Below are 15071 nucleotides of genomic sequence, written 5' to 3'. Positions count from 1 at the left end.
CAGTGTTACAAATTTAAAGTCTGGTTTAGAACAGCTAAGAATCTTTTACAGGAAAGAATTTGCTTATCCTATAGCCTATTTTGTTCTAAACCAGAAGACATTCTAACAAATGATGCCACCAAACATGACCTTAGCTATCTTCACCGTAAGTTTGCTGTATAACTCCTATTTATATACAGATGCTACTTTGTTTTTGTGGGGAACAATATTTAAAGAACAGTCACACGTGTTTTCTATAAAAACCTTTCTCAATCAAGAACATTCCACAAGTCAGCTTGGGATTTACAAATGCCAAGAGAAATTAAGCAACTCTAAATCCCAGTTAATTATCCAAGCCAGTTTATTACTATCTGCAGATTTCACCTAAAATTACCATGTTTTTTTTCAAATTGGGTTACTTCAACAACACTGAAATCCCATCATCCATTCCACACAGCATTTCAGAAGTTAATGGTCCTACAAGACTTGAAATATATTTTTCAACTGTGATACTGTGAATACATATCTTGAAAGAACCACAGCATAAACAAGGTCTTTAATACCAGCCTGACTTATTTAGCATCAGGTTCCAATATGGGTTATACAGAAAATAAAGACTAAGTTTGTAAATCTGCAGTACACACTTACAACATTTTCCCCCCAAAAAAACTGTACACAGCAATAGATTTGAGTCAGATGCTCAGCTGCCACAATTAAAGCTTTTGATGGAAGAAATACATCTTTCTATCTTAGTGACTTCCAGTTTGTAGAGCTATTTTCAAATATTATCACAGCAATACCAGGCCACTTCCTCATATGCACAGAAAGAAAAAGAACAGAAAACTACCACAACGCCTAGTTTATGAATATGCTGCTTTTAAGCAAATACCACTTTCTGCTTGGTAGCATATCTCACAGATCAGTATCAGGGTAGATTCTTCCAGCTCGGAACAAAACAGTCATCTTCACAGAACCTGCTGCGTGCTAACAAAACTGCTTAATTGAACATTCAAGGGGAGAAAATAGAAGCCATCTTAGAGGAGGAAACCTGCAAAAACCCAGAAGGAATCCAGTTAAACCAGCAGGTAATTTGCATGGAATAGGACACACAGAGTTTGTGTATATGTGTGTTTGTTCTGGTTTAGCATAGGGTACTATTTTAAACCAATTCAGCCAAACCAGATTAGGTTTCCATTTAAATTATGTCAGTTTTAGTCAATTAAAGAGGCAGTGGGGGCAGAACAGCAAAAGGGCAATAGTATAAAGTCACAAAAGGAGTAAAGAACTTCTAAGTTCCTCACTCCAGGAACTAAGAAAAAATGGTTAAGGGCAACTGGTGAAAAAATGTGAAGAAATAAAAAAAATAAAGGCACACAGAAGACAACACAAATCACCCTTAAACCAATGTAACATCCTTCAGGCAAAACGAGGATGTATATATTCTGCAGAAAGGGAAGACATGGACTAAGCCAACACGTATTTGCATATAGACAAATCCTTATTTCAGACACTTTCACAGCTGGGGAGAGTACAAAGCTGACACGGGTAACATCAGAGCGCTCAGATCAGGCCAGAACATGGCGTGCTGACTGGAGCACAATGCCAGCACAAGGCACCTCCTGCTCTGCTTCAAATAGACAACCTCTGCACCTCTCAGATTATGCTGACGTCAAGAAAGTAGCACAAACATGGCCCTTTTAAGGTTTCTGATAAAGAGTTCTCACAGCTACCCCACAACCTGCTCTTCTACAATTTACGTTATTTAACATAAACACATGCAGAGGCAGTCCATTACTCACAAGTTTACATGCATTCACACATACTCCCAACTCTGAGGAAATTTCAGGGAGGAAAATCCACTCTTTAATCCCTGTAAGCAAATTTAACCACCTTTATCAGATACACCATACCAGTGGCAAAAAACTAACTACTGTAACCCCATCCTAAGAGGAGAGGTCATGCTTTCCCATAGGAAAGAATGCTTTCAAGGAGATCCTGCCCTTCAAGATAATTCAGACTGATGACTGCACAGAAATAGAGAGCAGCTTCACCTTGGAATGGCAGTCTTGGTGGTGGCTTGTCCAAAACTCTTCCATCACCATCACCCCGATTCAATTCTTAGAGCATCAGTTAGATCAGAGAATGAATAAATACCTGAAAACAGTTCCAAGAAGCTACTTCAGTTTGGTCTGTTATTCTATAGATGGATCTGCTGGACTGTTTCAGCAGCCTCACTACATCACGTCTGGCAAAAGAAAACTCCATGATGTGTAGTGGTGAATCCCCCCCAGTGCAGCTGTCAGACCAACTGTGTGAAGATGCAAACTTTCTATTTATAAAGTGAGCAGAAACATTTGTCCTGCACCAAGCTGTAACCAGAAGAACCTCAATCAGATAAATGACAACCATTGAGCTCTGCTATCAGGAAGCAAAGCAAGGTGAAATGTAGCTTTCTGCAGGTTTTGTGCAAGAGGAGAGTTTCTGTCCTTTTCTGGGTATAGAACAGTTTTGGCCCAAGTGCCATTTCACTAAGGAGCCAATACTCCACAACAGCTCAATAGATCATCTATTCCACTGCCTGTCCTCTTTTCTGTGTTCCTCAAGGACGAAAAAAAGTCAGTAAAAGTGGCAACACCATCACTTGCTGAGCATGAGATTCCAAAGGAAAGGCAGTACAGCCAGAGAGACCCAACATAGATAGTCCTCCTTGTTTCACAGATCTGCACAGCAACCTGAAGGTCTCCAAAGGTGCTGTGTTAGAGCTAATGAATCACAGGGCTGGCAGCATACATAGAATGCTTTGACTGTAAAGCGTAACTTTTAGTGTATGGAATCACAGACTCTGCAGATACATGCAAACAATGCAGAAACAAAACTTGTAAGGAGATTTTTCAGCAGTACTGTGCGTTGAAACAATACTGGAAAGAGCTTTTTAAAAGTGATTTAGTATTTCCAAAGTTCATTACAAAAATGCATTATCACATGGAATCTGAAGAGTTCAAAAACCCCACAATCTCAACTAGTCTGTAGCAAATTTGGTCTAGTTTTGTTATCCTTAAACAATGAAATTTTCACCCTTCTCCATAACAGACTGGCTCCCACAAAAGATTTACCAGAAGCAGACTGCTACAAAAGTAAAATCCTCAAAAGATTCCCAAACTCCAGTCCTATGTTTCATTTCAGCTTTCACTGAACTCCAGAATTCTTTTATAGTTTAAAAAAAGCTCTTCAGAGTAATTAATATCAGCAAAGAAAAAAAAAATCTCATGAAGGGGACAATGTCATCAGTAAATTAGTTAGTACTTTGATTAACTTAAGCACTTGTAGCTCCAGGCTCAGTGCTTGTGCTCAAACAGTAAAATTTAACCAGGATTTTCAAGCACAGATGAGTAAAGGCACCAGTGTCCCACTGCAGTCAGAAAGAAGCTGATGCCTGGGGGAGCATCTGCCTTACAAAAAGATGCACGAGTGCAGCCTGCGAGCATTTCTGTGTCTGGGCTCTGAAGGAACTCAGCTCTACAACCAGAAGCAGACTAATGAGAACAGCACATGATGCTGGCACAAAGTGCACAGTCCCTGCCAGGGACAGGTACAGGTTTAGCAGGCAAAGTGGGCCACTACACATGGGAGACAGCTCAGGTACCTCCATGAGCTGCTATTTCAGCTTTCAGTTTCAGGATACGTATTCTCCTGCTCATTTTTGCAGACTCCTCACCCTTCCAGTTAGGACTAACGTTAAGAAACAATGAATTCCACAAAGAATTCTTCAAGAAAAGCAATAAAACAAGACAAGAAGTGTGACACACTGTTCAGTGAGAATGCTCCCACCAGACCAGAGAGAGGGAAGGAACAAAAGGTCACTTGGCACCTGTTTTCTCCAAAAAAAGAAACACCAAAAGATCTTCTAGAAGCATCCACTACTTCACTCAGACCCAGAGACTGGTTTATATCTATAAACACTCTTGAGCAAAATACTGCACCATCAATAAATCATATATCACAGCAGGCTCCCACCAGAGTCATGTTTTTGTCTGTATACTCTGGCCTTCCAACTTGCCAAATATCATGTTCTCCTGTTTTCAAGTCTCTATACTTACTGTGGTATCAACCACTTAAAGAATAGACTTTTGATTAATAACCAAGATGTGCATGTAATTAAACTCATACAGCCATAACTTACTCCTGTCCATCCAATTCCACCAGCTTCCCAAAAACAGCAACACATGCCAGTACAAACACTTCATGGTTTCCCCAAGTGATGGAGGAGTTTGAATATAGGAGCTGACCCACCTGACTTCATGTGGGTGGGAAAGCAGAGCCTTGGCTGCACCCTGCTTGAAACAAACAGCAGCTTCCTATTTGTTGGGAGCTTAACACATTCTTGAGAATGCACAGAAAAATTGAAACTCAAAAGAGGCAAGAACTTTTAGTCATTAACTTGAATGGGAATTGGACATCCAAGTACCCAGAATGCTTTGAAAATGTTATCCCTAAGGCAAAGTGTGTTTCTAACTTCATTTCTGTTTCCATTAATCCGCTCCCGGTATTTTTACGGCTGCCCAAAGAACCTCACACTCATGCCTTCTCTCTGGAACGCAGCTGCATGCTTGTTACTCTGACAATGCTTAAAATGGAAATAGTGCTGCCTAGTTGCTTTTCCTCATTTTAATAGCTACTTTAAGCTGTCAAATTCCCTCACTTCTCACCGCTCCTCCTGGTCACATTTCTCAGCTATGAAAAGTATTTTGGGAAGAAGAAAGCTGTTAAAAAAAAGAGATTTCTTTCAATTTCCAAGCCATAAGATGGAGTACAATCAATTATTGAGCAATAAAGAAGAGGTCTTTGAAGATCAGCTCAGTGAGATATTCCTTCCTCTTCCAGGAGCACTTCTATCTATTGCAAAATAGTTCAACACAAAGCTTGTTCTTATCTAACAAAGGATGACCAAGCGGCAAATTAACACCTACTGCATTAACACCTACTGAAATAAAGGGGAGTGCTTACTCTTCTCTTGAGATACAATCCCTGTCCCTCTGCAGCCAGACCACACTCAGGTGGCTGTACTCCCACTCAGGTGGTCTATAACCACCCTTCACAAACTGAAAGGCAGATGGTGAGGAGTTGACTCCACCATACAGCTAGACCAGAAGTCCTGGGATTTCTATTTGGTTTCAAGGAGACTTTACCAATTAGCTCGGCAGTTTTCATCTTTGTGTCAAACCTGATCAGATTAGATTTAGGTGGCAGCATTCACGGGACCAGTAGCAGGTTAAACTGTCACTCTTTCTGCTATTTCATGTCACACTATGAAATTCACAAGTAGTGAAGAAAGAGTATGCTGAAAATGCTAAAACCAGAGAAACAAAGTCTTTATATTTAGCACACTCCTCCTATAAATCTAATCTGGCAACACAAAAGACTTACAATTCTTAAATGCTAAGAATATTTGAAGACTTTCTGCTGCCTCATTCTCCAAAGACTTCAACTCCCTTTTCCCACAAAATTACTTGTTTATCTACTGTCTTAAAAACATAAATAGAAATAGGGGAAATAAATGCTAATTCTCACCTCTGGTTCATACCTTCTCCTCCCACATACCTCTTTTTTTAAACACTCTCATCCATTTCCACAGGCAAAAAGGAATTCAAGTGAAGATCAAAAATCCATTACAGTGTTCAAACTCTAAATTGCTTTTTTAGATTCCACGGTTTAACAACTTCAAATTATAAAAATAATTAACAAGATGATGAGACCTTTATAGGCTCAGTTAAGTCCCATATGGCACTACAGTGCTAGCAGACTTCAGATCACAGATCCTTGGAGACTTACAATAGAACTATATGCAAATGTTAACAGTCTTCAGGCAAATTAATAATGAAAGAAGATGCATAAAGTATAGGCAACCACTGCAAGAGCCTTCCAGAAAAGAGAGATGAGCAGAAAATATGAAAGCACTTCAGCATCTGTCAACTCAGCCACTACTGAGAGACAGCTTCCCCCACAAAACTCTTCAGCTATATTCAGTGAAATCCTCCCTTAATGACAACTAAACAAACATCCATGTTTATATACATTAAGTATGATACAGCACACAGGACACTAACCTTTTGCTTCACACAGCACAGACAAGGAGGACTAACAGCACCACGGAAAAAAGGTCCATGACACAGAGAGATCATCTCTTTTTGATTTACACTCAAACAATGCTGTGGCTTTACCAGTTGTTTTGAATCTACCTTTCTATTACCCCTCTATATCCGGTTCTTGTTCACAGAACTATTGATGATCACATGCATTGTCCATGCAGATTTCATATTCATATACATGTTTAATTTCATTTTAAGTGTTAAATAAATTCTTCCAGATCTTTCACCTTAAACAAGCATATTTCCACTCAGGCTGAAATAATAAATACTCCCTCGAAAAAAAAAATTCCATCTTTCTTTGCCACCTCCATTTTTTCTTCATCACAACCCTTTGAAGTCACTTTCCATACAGCTCAAAATATTTTAGCTATTCATTTATCTCTTCTGATTCATCTCAGAAATTGATCTAGTTAGGAGGAAATAGAAACAAAAGGAAGATTCTTTGCTGAATCATTAGACAACTGAGTGCATTTCAAACTTGGGGTGAGATCCCAGAAATCGAGAGGAGAAATAGACTGTGTTTTAACTTGAAATATCATTTATGTTGCTAGATAAAACTCACCTCTAATTGTTCTACGTGTTACAATAAGCATTATGAATTAAGCAGTTTCTGGTCTGTATTTCAGCCTTGAAATGCTTGCTCTCTTCAGCATTTTGCTGAAGCTGTAAAGCAAAATAAATTTAATATTTATGCCAACTTTGATTTGGATTTAAAAGAACATTGCCCCAGTGTAATAACAAGACCTCTCGCAAAGCAAAGGGTAGCAACAGGGAGTAGCTCTCTTTAATTGCTCCTGCGATCAACCACACTCATCCCCACCCAGAATAACCACCTTACACAAACTCAAGAGTGACCCCTCCTGCTAATTAAGCAGAAGTGCTGTCTCCCAGGCAGGTTTCGGCCATACCTGAACCCTACCTTAATGGAAACCTGACTCAAACAAGAAGTGCTTCTGAAAAAAGCCACATGAGCATGTTGCACAGAGGCCAGTGCCCGGAGAGCAAAACAAATATCCCATCGATGCTGGAGGCAAGGCCTGTTCTGGGAGTACAACCAGATCAGCTGGGTTGACAAGGAACAAATTAAATTGCAACATCAACAAAAAGACCCACCTACAGTAAAGCTGCAGAGGTACATCCCCCACTAACACTGAGCTTGTATTCATCATATTGTAGCTTATGACCTGGTTGCAGAGAGGATTATGCACAATGCCAGGCTCTAAACCACAGCAGTAGGTTACAGAGAGTACAACAACAAAGAGTAGTGCAAAGTCAACTAGTGAGCTTTGAAAGCAGGGAAAGGAGGGAGGGAGGAAGGGAAGGAGAATGACTGCATCAGCAGCAGCAGCAGAGAGCATCAGGTCAGAAACAAGACAGCTCTGCCTCCCAGACAGGTCACTGGGAGCGTGGCAGGGCACCCATGTTGGTGACCCCACATTAACATCTATTATGGAATGTAACTTGCAAAACCTGACAGGTGGTTCACAGGAGGATGCTTCCCTGTGTGAGTACAAGCCATGTCATCAACTACGAAGACACTCATGCACATACTCTCCATGTCTAGTTCTCTCTGCTGACAGCTTAAACTGTGAACTGAAACTGCTCCCTCCTGCAGCAGTCAGAAGCCTCTGAGTCACCAGAGCAGTGGAGCTGCAGGTGCTCAGATCCAGAGGCTGCCCTTACTGCTGCAAACAGCCTTCCTCACCAGAGCCCAAGCTATTGAACCCCCAAATCCTTCACCTCTGCCAGCCTGGTGTCGAACTAGGCCTTCTCCTTGCCCTTAACACTACTGTATCCTACAAAGGATGTGGTAAAGCAGAACTTGTGGTCCCTCCATAGCAACAGGGCAAGTAACACTGCTAACACAGCAGCCAGGAAGGAAGGTGAGAGAGAGAGGATGTGGTTGCTGGTACTGCAACAACTTTAAAAGATGCTGTGAGAGGTAAGATAACAGAGAAGAATGATTAATTCTGGGGAGTGGGAAGGCAGGAGGATGTGAACAGCTCAAGTGGAGCAGGACAGAGCTGATGAGCAACAGGTGATTAACAGAAACAGCAACTGAATGAAAGGATAGTGGATAGTTTGAGACAGTAAGACAGTTCTTTTGCAGATGCATTGCAGCATTGGATAGGTCCCTTTTCAGTTTTATTCAGATACCTGAAAAGGTCATACAGAGGCATTAGAGAACTGACAGAAGTCATCTGCTGTTATCACTGGGAGATGCTTCTAAGAAAGTTGTGCTACATGCCTTGAAAGATGAAATGTACATCTTAGAGGTGTCCAGTTTTCATGCTCTTGAAAATGAATATTATAATTTTACTTGAATAAGGAATACATAAGGCTCAGAAACCGTTGTTTGCAGCGTCCAGGGATACTTTTCATAGATGGCCGTGCTGCAGCAGCAATTCATTTCCCTCAAATAAGTTTATACATTTTGAGGTTTGGGGCACTGCATGACTTCACCACAATGAGAACCATCTGTCATAAGCAGACCATTCAGAAATGAACACTGCTCTTCAAGCATGCAATTCTGCTTATAAACTACACACAAGCAACCTCAGAATGGGACACAGTTTTGTTTCAAAATACCTTATAATGTGCAAATTACAACCCAGGATGTAAGAAAGCTCTTAAAGAGCATGAAAATAAGAAAGAAAACCTCAACTAATGCCAGATGTAAGGTCAGAAATATCAACTATTTTTATTGAAGGACTGAGTGTATTTAAATCTTTTTCTGTACAAGTTCAGTTATTTAAACTGAAGATGAACACACACGTGCTGCTTCTCTTTTTGGTGATACCAGGGCAATTCAACTGATTTAAGTGAACTTATTGCTACTAGGTATGGGGACAAGCAGCAGAATCTAGACTTTAAAATCCAGACTCATTAGCTAAGCAAAGGCTCATAACTACAGAAATCTATGGGGGCCCTGAGAGATGATGCATCTCCGTCATTAGCACTAATGATAGCCACAAAACTCATTTAAAAACAAAGTCATAAAACAAAGCAATGCTAACCTCTTCCTCTGCTCATCCTGGGGGAATTGAAATGGGACAAGGATTTGGTTTTGCTGACAGTATCCAGAGCTGCAGACTGAAATCTTCAAGGACCCACAGGGATTCACTGTTCTGTTCGTTATAAACAAGAGCTTTGAAAATGAGCAGATTCTGGTGTGTATCGCACTGCTGCCGGGATGGTATAAATCATGAGCCACAGCAGAGCTCCAGATCTGAGCTGCCTCCCTCAGGAGTTGCAGCATGGTAACAATGCTAAATATATGTTGTTGTTTTTCCAGGAAGATTTTTCAGTTGACAATGTTGCAACTTTTCACTGTTCACCAGCACCATCCCACTTCCTTGATTCAATACACACCCATTCTTTTATTCTGAAATAATTTGAACAAATGCAATTTTAGAACTAATTCCCAGTAAATCTTTTGGTGTCTGGCTACATCTTCAGATTAACTGTCGACTGATTTTCATCCTCTTCTTTTTTTTTTTTCCATTCTGGAAGGCACTCCCTTAATAATACCAGCTGTTAAAACAAAGATCAACAAGACCTCTTGCCCACACAATTTCCCCTTTGGGCAGCTGTGTACTAATTATTAAAAATGAACCATACAGCGTTCCTGCTTATTGCACAGATAACTACAACAGAAAAACAAACAAGCCTGCTGATTCATTTAAAAGGAGACACACAGACAAAAAGGCAATTCTGCCCTCTTATCCAAAACCATACTGAATTACTATAGTGAAATCTTATCCAGAAGAACAATACTTCAAACTGTAATGTTTGTGGAAATGTATTTTAGGGAAAATAGCTTTTTGCCCAATTTCTTCGTAAACCGATGTCACACTGAATTCATCATGTACAATATCCGAGCTGTTCTACGTATCTTTTTTAAACACAATACTGCTCTGAGCATGCAGCTGGAATTTAGGAACTCCTGAATTTCAGTGCCCTTCTGTTGAATTCTTGAGAGGATTAATATTTGGGTGAGGGGATTTTCTTGTTTGGTTAATTTTTGGGGAATTTGATTATTTTTATATAACTACTTGAAAAAAGGTAACAGTGACATTGTTAAACTCTGCCAAGCAAAAGTCCTTGATAGCCCTCTATCTAAATGTAGCCTGTATAAGCTACACGTAAAAAAAGTGAATGCCTGGTATTCTCAATGCAAAACTTCTGATCTTCTGTTCTCCATTAAATAAGTCACTTGGCAGGTCTAGAACTGAGCATGTGTATGAATCTCTTTTCTACACAGATGTTAATGCAAAAATGTATTTATTTATTAAACAGAAGAGAAGAGACTTTACTCCTCTGACTCATTTTCACCTCCTCCTCTGGCTGTGAAGCACTCTTGAGAATTGACTACCCAACTCCACTGTAGGCATGGCGTCCTTATGGGATGTTTATGCAGATGCTTGGAAAAGAAATATGCTGTAAAAGTCCCTGTAATGCTGCCTAGCTGGAGGCTGCCTCCTATAATCACTGGAGTAATGGCAATACCTAGGGGTCAAAAAATAACCCTCCCCAAGTGTGTCCAAAGCCCTTCCCAAAGTTCAAGTGAGAAGAGAAAGTCTGTAAACTGACCATTCCCTCCTTTCTTTTCCAAATTAAATGGACCTAAGGTCTGAAATAGACAAAAACACTCCTTTGCAGATGGGGTTCAAAGAACATTCAGTATTTTAAATACTATGACATTACAAATCCAGTTCTAGATTTTTTTCAAGGGCTACTTCACACTCAAGACCAAATAAGATTACTGCTATGCCTTCAGTATTTCTATCTGCCATTGCATTCCATTTTTAACCCAGAAATTTGATTTGGGGCTTCTGCTCTGAAGAAATGGTTAAGTTTTCAAAACAGAAGACTTCTCAGAGAGATCTGTATTGACTCAGGAAATCTCATGCAATAGAAAAACATAATATTTTAAATGTTTGCAAATCCAGGCATAAATTCGACTTAAATTTTAAACACAAAGTTGATAACTTCAAAAATTGTCAACAAACTGTTCAAAGGGCATTTCATAATTCAGTATTATCCACTCATACACTCCACTCTGTGAAAGGGAGTCAAACAACACTGGTAAAGAAATAGATGCATCCCAGAATGCCATTGACCACCTTTATGGCCACAGAATTACATGGGTCAAGCCAAAACTCATGGAACAACTGTATCACTGACACATCTTGCTAGAGATTAGTGACATTCATAGTGCATTAAAGCATATTTTGCTGTAAATAAAGCAGGATTCTCTAATGGTTTCTTTTCCTTTGGAGTGAGACAGCACATACTCATTCTCAAATGCTCAGTTCTATTCCATTTCTATTAAGTTTATCCTGAAGTAACAACTCTCATTAATTATAGCGTGAGCTGGTGTTAAATCAAAGTTTAAACCTGAGGAATCTGCGTAATCGCATTTCCCTTAACCAAATAATCACTGTATAAAGCCTCTCTGAAACTCCACTGGGTCTCCCTCCCCCTCCCAACAGAAGCCTCTCTCAGCCCCAGTAATAAGATCACAGCAAAAATAAATGAATGCATCAAAGTAGGTGGAATACAGAAGGGGGAATATTGTACGAAGTGCTGACCCACCAAAAGCACACAAAGCATTTGTTCAGTTGTGACAATGAATAATTTAATCTGAGGCAAATTACCAAACAAGCATCAATTAGATTACATGCTAGAATACAAGAGAAAGTTCTCCCACACGCATTTCAGGTTTGCAGAGTCACTAGAGCAGCACGCACACAGCCAAGCAAAACGCTCTGCGGATTGTGATGGAGTCGGGAGTCGTCCCAGCTACTCACTCAAGCCTACTTGAGACTTGTCTACAGGACAAGAGAAAGAGGTACATTTAACTCCATCATCACGTGAATCAAGCATTCCTATAACAACAACAACAAAAGAGATCATGAGACTGAGCTTTGTAAAGTGGGAAGAAATTCTTGTTTCCTGCCCTATAAACGTGACATTCATTCGTGACATAAATTTTAAGTGCCCGAACATCTGATCAGAAAGGTTTTGAATCAAGTTGTAGCAGCAAAGATCCTCCAGCTCTAAGAGCAGCCCTGTTGTGCTAAGTGCTGCCTACCCAACAGATCTGAAACAGGGACCAGTTGACAGAGAAATCAGAGATGTGGCAGAAACCACAGCATGAGAGAGGCATCGTGGTTTGATGACTGTCTCACAAATATGCAACAGTGAGGCCACACTCTGAGCCCCAGCAGAAGCAGCTCAGGTTTAGTGTGCCAACCAAACTGTGCTCACCAAGAGAACCTAAAATTACTGTTTCTAGCAAGTAGGGCATCTACTGACTGTACAAACCTTTTAACCTGGCTCCCTACAAAAGCCCTGGCCTTTCCAAGTAAAACAGTCAGAACATTTTACGCAAATAAATCAGCAACTACACTGTCTCTTGACCAACATGACTTGGAAACCTGTGCATCGGGAATAAACACTGTTTCATTATCCTAAGCAAGAAAAGCAACATCCCTTCATCCCTTCTTTCAGTAAGGACTGCTTCTCTCAGCAAGGGCACTCTGCTCATAAGCTGGAGATGCGAGTGTAGCTGAGCAAAAGGGGTAATTCAGTTTCTTGCAACAACAATCTCATGTCCTTGGATTTCAAAAAACCCATATATTTTATAACTCATGCTATAACAATGATAATGGTACCATGACAGAGATTGCAAGCCTTCGCAACACTTGAATAGGCAAAACATCTTCACAGCCCTAATGGGAACTACATTAGTAGACGGTCTTCTGTTCATCTAGTTTTCAGGCACAGTCATGAAGGAAAGCACTACCCAATTCAAAGTAGTGCTTTACTGGATCTGAGATTAAAAGTCACATGTATGTCACACCAGTCTGACCACTTGCTTCCACTCATCTCATCTTCTAGTACTACATATTGCCTAAATCCAGTATCAGTGAAACAAGAACTAGCACTAAGTGTTTGGGGCTTCTTTGCAATTCCATTCCTGAACATGCAGCTGCAATATTCAATTCCCAGTGAACAGTGAATCACTACCAGCTCACAAAGCTTCAGACAGAAGTTCTGCTGCAGTAAATAATAACACCATGCTTTACCCATCTAGGCAGCTTTCACTAAATACTAATTTCACTCTGAATAAAAGCAGCCCTTTCAAGATCCTACAAATACACTTCTGAGTTTGAAACTTTTTGTAGTTTAAAAAAGACACATTAGTTTCTGTCTTCTCCCAAGAACTGTGAGACTGGATATTGGTTTTGGGGGAAGAAGGTGTTAGTTTACTACACAAAGAAAGAAAATTTACTGTCATATTAATTCTACTCTGGCATCTAAATACCAACACACAAACTTAAGGTGGAAGAGAAAATACACATGAAAAGAAACCAGGTTGACAGCATCCAGTCTCGTAAAAACCAACATTATGTTGGTTTACCTAAAATGTAACTGTAACCCAACCAAGTTTTGGACCTAAATCCTAGACTGTCCATTGAGATAAAGGTCATCTAGAGAAAGCACTAACAGAAGCCTCAATAAGAGAGTTATACAGTAAAATCTAGAGTACAACAAGACTCCAAGGCAATTAATACTACCAGGAAAAGATTCTTACTAGCTTTGCTAAGCTCTGGACACACATTTTTCAAATACAGATCTCGAAATTCTTGATAAAGCTGGTAAGGCTACACCAAGCAGACAAGAATTTGAAACTCTCTTTTAAGGAGTTTAAAACCAACAAAGCTCCTGGTATTTTAGTGACATTGCAGGCTCTTGTAACACTGCAGGCATTTAGAAGTGCTAGCAAATTAATATGCTGCACCAACTCATTTGGTGAACAATCTCATTCAGATCTTAAGCTGCTTGTCCTGTGTTCTGAATGTGTTAGCAGGCTGAAAAAATCTGAGGCGCCAAAGATATTTTCTGAAAGGGTGCTACAGTTTTTCAAGCGTAAAGCTGCTTGCTGCACTTTGGACTGATTACTGGGACAGTGATAAAAAGCATTCTGTCTTGAAGACAAACAAAACCAAGACGACCACACCACGTAAATCCTGACGTTATTAAAGGACTAGCACAAACCACAGTACAATGTTATGGAGAGCTGCTGCTCAAGCTTTGAGTAGGTGTCATAGCACAGCACGTTTTACAGGAATAGTTTGGAATTAATTGCTTTATTATCTCACAGAACACAGAAGATTCTGTGGATAAAGCCATACAATCCTTATTTCCAATCTTCTCAAATTCCTGGAAGATCCAGAAGAAGGTTACCACAACACAAAATAAACAGGGGGAATGTTTACATTATCCTGTGCTACTTGTGTTTTCCTAATACAGCAACGACAAACCATGAAGTACCAAAAGAGGATGGCAAGCAAAGCACTGCTCTTTCCTATCACTATTGTGGGAGGAAATATAAGAAATACTCAATTTATCTCCAGAAAGTAATGGATTCCTCTTTTCTACAGGTTTATTTGTAATAACACCGATAGATTATATGCAAAACTGTAACAAAATCACATCTCCACCAGCCTGGTATTCAAAATAAGCTGCTGATAACATAGCAATAATAATTAATACAGTCAGTTCACATATGGAAATACTGTCAGCATACTGCTCAAGAGTAGACTGGCATCTCACAAGAGAATGACAAATTTAGGTCAGCTTGCAGTCGTGCTTTCAGCAGCAGAACAGGAAACAATGTGGTGTAGAGAATAGGATGTCAGGCACTACAGCTCACTCTTTCCTGAAGTAAGAGAAAAATCGCAGCCCACTTTCAGTATTCCTCCTGTCCACTTGGTTCAACTGCAAGAGTCTTGCCTGCAGAAAGGTGGAGACAGGCTCAGACCATTTGGGAAACAAAAACTCTTTCTGGTAACATCTGAATGTGTATTCATGGTGCAAGGCCTACAAAGAGATGAAGCAGTTTCCTACAAGCCATGATTTTTTAAGCAGGGTTCA

At 40.0% G+C, this 15071-nt stretch overlaps 1 protein-coding gene across 13 annotated transcripts in view; it reads right to left on the bottom strand.

Moving 5' to 3' along the window:
* Positions 1 to 15071, bottom strand: part of FNBP1 (formin binding protein 1) — a 96188-nt gene that overhangs the window by 65501 nt on the left and 15616 nt on the right. The window lies entirely within an intron of this gene.

The sequence above is a fragment of the Colius striatus genome, chromosome 19, assembly GCF_028858725.1.
Source record: "Colius striatus isolate bColStr4 chromosome 19, bColStr4.1.hap1, whole genome shotgun sequence".
Classification (NCBI taxonomy): Eukaryota; Metazoa; Chordata; class Aves; order Coliiformes; family Coliidae; genus Colius; species Colius striatus.
This window is presented reverse-complemented; position numbering and strand designations above follow the sequence as displayed.